Here is a 6,090-nt window from a genome sequence, read left to right on the forward strand (position 1 = left end):
GACCTGCCTTTTTCTTTTAGAAAAAAAAATGTCAAAATGAAACCCATGTTTTCATCATGTAAAATTACACTTCTCCCTTTAAAACTCTCCTTTTTTCATGATACATAAAATATTGAAAGGGCCCAACTGCAAACTTAACCGTTGGGAATCTACGTATATGTACACACGTATCTTCATAGATTTCTTGAGGACTTCCTGGAATAATTTTGGCTGGAAGCAGATTAGAGAGAGGAAGAAGAAGCTAAGCTTATTTTCCATCTAAAAATTAATTTAGAAGATAGTTATAACCATACTTGCCTTTTAATTAGGTGTATAAATTTTTAATAAAATTAATAAATAGAAGCCACAGAGCAGCAATACCCTAAAAGTGGTCCATTGTCTAGTACTCCCATAAGACCATCTGTTAAAAATGGATACTGTGGTCAAATGAATTTGAAAAATGCAAATAATATAGTCCCTTGAAAATTTACAATCCATATTAGCTTTTTACAGCTCTGAGGTGTCCTGCCGTCAAGATAAATGCATTTTCCAAGCTATTTTAATACAGAGTCTTTTAAATTTTTCATGAAACACACTTTGGAAAATCATGCCACAGATAATACTTTTTAAAAGATCAATAAGAAGTATTTAAAAAATTATGACTACATTGAAAACCGAGAAGTAAGAGCAAGCAAACTAGTCTTCGCTTGTGGTACTGTCAGGTCTAGACTTGTGCTTTAAACAAACACAAAAGCAGGCATAAAACATGAAGTAACTGTTTCCAGACATTGGATAACAGGCAGTTCAAGAATCTGACTCCTAAGAGAAGAAAAAGTCATTAAGTGAGCCCTTGATGGATGGATGGCCTTTAGCCTGGGGCACTGTCTGGGAGGGGGAGGGGAAGCCCAAGCAGTTTCACTGAGCTGACTGAAGAGCAGAGATCAGAGTAGAGATGCTGCGGTAGCTGGGACTTGTGGGCTAGGGTACCAGGAGCAGGGAGTCACACAGAGAAGGAGCTCAAGAAATCCACCTATTGGTCCTCTCATCTTCGTCCAAATACAATTCTTACACACAGCGCGGCCCAGTGAGACTGGCAGAAAACAGCTATTGGTGTTCTGTGATCTCACAGGAGGTTTTGGACTTCCCACAGAGCATGACCATCCTGAGTGAAGAGACTTTGTTGAACACTGTGGGCTTTACCCTGGGAGCCAGTGGGACCAGGCTCTCCACTAAGGGCTGCACTAGACCCCATCTAACAAAGCTTAAAAACAAGCCTCCAAGGTATCCCGCTCATCTGGCAGTCAACTATTCCTGCCGTAAAAAAATTCAGCACTCCTTCCTGGAAGAAAAACAACCAGACTCTTAAAAAGGCAGCATTTCCAATATCTAGCATATAATTTAAAAATTACTAGGTAGTTATCTTAAAAAAGCCAAAAAGATGTGGCCCATAACAGGGGGACGTGAGTAGTAGTCAATAGGAACAGACCCAGAGATGACTGAGGGGTTGAAATTAGCAAACAAATGCTTAAAACAGCTCTTCTATTTAGGTTTATAGACTTCAAGGAAGATAGACATAATAAGTGAACAAATGGAAATAAACTGAAAACTCCCATTATGCTTGCAAGTACATATTATTCCTTTCAGCAAAGTCTTTTTAAATCATCTAGTTATTAATTATCAATACTTTCTATAGGAAAGTTTTCAGTCTTATATTGAGATTCTGTACTTGAATTTTGCAGATTTTGAGAGTTTAAAAGAACCCCCAGAGCAGTTTAAAAAAATCCTATAAACTGTGTCTGAAAAACACATAGAAATCATATCTAGACATATTAGAACTTGGCTGTTAATGGCAAGTTATAAATGATTCATTAGCTGGCTAACTATGGGAAGTCAAAAAGAAAGTGAGAAGCAATGAGAGAAAATAGTTCAAAACTAAAATACGAAGCAAGAGCAAGTAGTTGAGAAAGATGGTCCGCCATAGAAGAGTTTCATAAAATTTCATCTTCAGTCAAAGCCAGCTCTTCACATTCCAGGAGACATTAGCCTCCCCAGATTTGATCTTTCCAATTCGGCTGCCGGTAAGCATGGCAGAGCTCCAACTTTTGTAGACAAGCTTCTGTTGCAAATCTTATTAAGATCCTCTAGATCTTGGGTCAGGAAGGTCAAACAGGTACTGCCAAATGAGTGTGTGTGTGTGTGTGTGTGTGTGTGTGTGTGTGTGTGTATAAAGAGGTGTTGTGTCCTATAGCCTGTAGATTGTCCTTGCAGGAATGAAGTTCCACCCCTACTCCTGAACACAGTGCTATAACAAGGGCAGGGTAGGGGGACTGGGCAGAGCTGTGGTCCATCCTGAAAGGGGTGGTATATGATCACTGATATGGTTTACAATCACTAGCACATGGTAGTAATAAAAAAGTAGGTTGACTTTTTGTTGGTTTTAGTATTTTTAAAATTCTCTATAGGGATTATTTCCACTGCCCCCTCTCTCAAAACTATCCCACTGCCTGAATAGTTTGCTTGTTACTTTCACAGGCCATCCTGTATTTAATCAGGCATTAAATAGTCAATTGGGGTAGTGCTCTTACACTCTTTGCTCTGCAGCAGACTTCATTAAAGGACTGAGTTTATCTCCAGGGCTTTAACCTGTATTATATGGACCTATTTTTAATTGTCTTCAACAGATAAAATGTTCCCCTGCATAGATTCTAAGAATGATTTTATAGAAAATCTGGTAAATTTAACACGGTTCTATTTATATAGCAACACGTAAATCATTTAAAAATTTATTTCATTTAAATCTCTTAGTGCTTTTCTATCCTTATACACACAGTTGGATATTATTATTTTCATTTGACACATGTTGAAACTAAGGCCCAGAAAGTGATTGTCTAAAGTACCAAAGTTCCTTAATGACAGTGAGGGGACTAGACTCCAGCCTCTTATTACCCACCTCTTTTCTTTTTACTGAATTATACTACATCACTTATATGTCTATTCAAGTTAATTACCCCCTTTTAATAAGAGACTATCAAGAAAAGTATTTTGGGGGATATATGTATATGTATAGCTGATTCACTTTGTTATGAAGCAGAAACTAACACACCATTGTAAAGCAATTATACTCCAATAAAGAGACTTAAAAAAAAAGTATTTTGTAAATTTAGATTTTTATCTTTAACATTCCCATTTAACCAGTAGGAAAGCCAGAGCTCAGGGCTGTTAACCAGCTTGCAGGACATAGATGGGTCATTGACAGGACAGGGAGTAGAATACAGGTCCTCTATTTTGTTCATTGCACCACGGCCAACCTGGGCTCTGGGCTTTTGCAGGATCACTGGTTTCCATAAGTCCTAGGAAAGAGAATTTTACATCCAGGAATAACAGAGTCATAACAAACATTATATAAGATAATTAGATCTCCTGGTGTCTTTGCTGCTTTAAATATCTTAGATCAAGCTGCAGTTAAATGCCCTAAGGCAGGGAGTTAAGCTCTATACCAAGACAAAGGTCTAACAACTGAGACTGGGAGTGTGTCTTGTACGGATGAAAGACTGGCCCACCATGAATGGCTCGCCTTGTGGCGGGAATGCAAAGGTAGGAGGAAGTGATCTGGAGGAAAGTCTTCTCTCCCTGGGCCAGAAGGATGGTGGAAAAAGGAAGGTACACAGGGCACAAAGACAGTTGGGGGTAGTGGGCAGACCCATGTGTCCTGACTTCTCAGCTCTGGGCTTCAGCCTGCAGAGAGGAGATGTATTAGTTAAGCTCTGGTGAAGCCTGAGAGCAGAGCAAACATTGTCCATTCCCATTTCAGACTCTGGAAAGAGATCCCCTGGTGGGCTGAATTCCACATACCGACCGTGTCAAAATAAATTTGGCGATGGGTGGCGCTCGGGCGCGAGGGGCGATGGGCGGGGGGCAGGGGCATGGGGTGGGGCGGGCCGTTAGGTCGCTCTCCCTGCTGGGAAGTGTAGTTTCTCCCTCCGGGTTTTTCTGGGGTGGGGAGGTTCTGGGCTACCTCCGCGTAGCTACCCCGCACGCCCTCCCCACCTCGGTCACGGCTCTGCGCGGCCGGTCTGCGCATGATAGGCTGAGGTTCCTTCGGCCAGTTTCCCGGGACTTTGAGAGGGGACGGGGCGGGGGTGGGGACCTGGGGCACTGGCGGCTGCCGTTTCGGTCGCTGACAGCCAGCCCTACAGCCCCAGCCCTTACAACACGCTCGGCCTCCCCGCTTTTCAGAGCACCCCCTCCCAGGATAAGACACCGAATCGGGCCGGAGGGGCAGATCCCCCGACCACTTTTTTCCCCTCCTCTTCAGCGCCTTCCCCTTCCCATCCCTGAGCCCGGCCTTCCTGGGTTTCCAGCCGGCCCCTCACCCTCAAAGCAGACGCGGGATTGGAGGAGGGAGTTTGGCCAGGGATGGGACTTAACAAACTCCTTGGGGACCTTGATTCCCAGGGAAGAATGGCAGTGATCCAGTACGGATTGGGGGCCCAGTCAAGCAGCCCAGAAAGAGGGAGATTATACAAATAGATGTAAAGACCCACTTAACAACATGTGTGAACCTGTATACAAGACTGGGACAGGATACGAGGTGCGAAGAATCCAGTTTCAACTTATCAGAAAAAGATGCCATCTCAATCTTGGTTTGTGTTTATTTTCCGCTGACCCTGTGGGTGAAGATATCCTTGACCATTACTCCATCTGAATATGTTCCAGCTCATCCGATGTTACATCACCAGGTTGAAAGGTATGGAGATCACCACAAGGATTTGGAGAAGAGTCCTAATAGTTATTAAAATTCTGGACTAGATCTACTAGGAAATGTAGATGGACTATAAAGCACTTGCCCAACAAACTGCTCACGAAGTTTTAGGTTACTATCAAGAAACATCAGGCTGGGGCTTCCCTGGTGGCGCAGTGGTTGAGAGTCCGCCTGCCGATGCAGGGGACATGGGTTCGTGCCCCGGTCCGGGAGGATGGGCCCGTGAGCCATGGCCGCTGAGCCTGCGCGTCCGGAGCCTGTGCTCCGCAAAGGGAGAGGCCACAACAGTGAGAGGCCCGCGTACGGTAAAAAACAAAAAAAGAAAAAGAAACATCAGGCTGGAAAGTGGTTAAGACTTCATTAACTTATTTGTGCATTTTTATTCCCCTTTGAGAGAAAGATAACTGTTTCCAGCAAGGCTTCTAAAAAATTCCATGGAAATCTATATCGTGTTGAAGGAATAATTCTGGAGTAAACATCTAAACTATCTGATTTCCTCTACAAACCTGAAAACAGAATTACATGGGACAAATCATTGAAAAGTGTACAACATGGTACAAAATTTGGATTTGGACACATTCATGTGTTATACCATTACACAAAGTTTTGCCATATCCCCCCGAGATTTTATCGACTTAGTGTATTTGAAGCACTACAAAGGGAATATGGATATTATCAGTTCTTCTAGTGTGTATTTTCCAGCATATCCTCCAGCTTCAAATTATATTCGTGGTTGTAACCATGCTTGTGGCTATATGTGTTCACCTCTGCCAGAGAACCCAGCGTATTCCAAACTAGTGATGTTTGTCCAGAAAGAAATGAGAGGAAAATTGGCCCCGTCAATAATTTAAGCAACCATGTCTTCCAATTTAGTAAGCTTCATCCTCAATGTAAAAGATGGAATAAAGGCAAACAAAATTCCCAGGACGTGGATGTCATCATAATGGGCATTCATCATTCCTAAAGAAGAAATGAGGCCACTGAAAATCATGTGTGACAGTTACTGCCTTTTACTTCTAAGTCAATATGCATAAATACTGTTACACTATTCTAAACAGTATTCTTGAACAAACTACTGAAGGTACTTTGTGAAAATGAGAGCTCATAGTTGTACAAGAGAAGCATTAAATATAGTTTTTAATCTCGAAAAAATAAATAAATTTGGCAACACAATTAGATAGAGAAAGGCCATGATATTTAGTTTCTCCAAGCAGCTCTAAATCCTCATTTAGAATATACTACATTATTTCTATTTAAATACTAAGCACTTTTAGATGATCTGAAGAAACCCATGAGGCCAGGGGCTCCTATAGATGTAGACCTACATTACGTCCTAGAAGGAAATCTCA

The 6,090-nt window shown here is 42.0% G+C and overlaps 1 pseudogene; it reads left to right on the top strand.

Moving 5' to 3' along the window:
- The first annotated feature begins 4,806 nt into the window (after window positions 1–4,806).
- Window positions 4,807–5,716, top strand: LOC115857455 (stAR-related lipid transfer protein 6-like; annotated as a pseudogene).
- The last annotated feature ends 374 nt before the right edge of the window (window positions 5,717–6,090 follow it).

Source organism: Globicephala melas, chromosome 4 (genome assembly GCF_963455315.2).
Source record: "Globicephala melas chromosome 4, mGloMel1.2, whole genome shotgun sequence".
NCBI lineage: Eukaryota > Metazoa > Chordata > Mammalia > Artiodactyla > Delphinidae > Globicephala > Globicephala melas.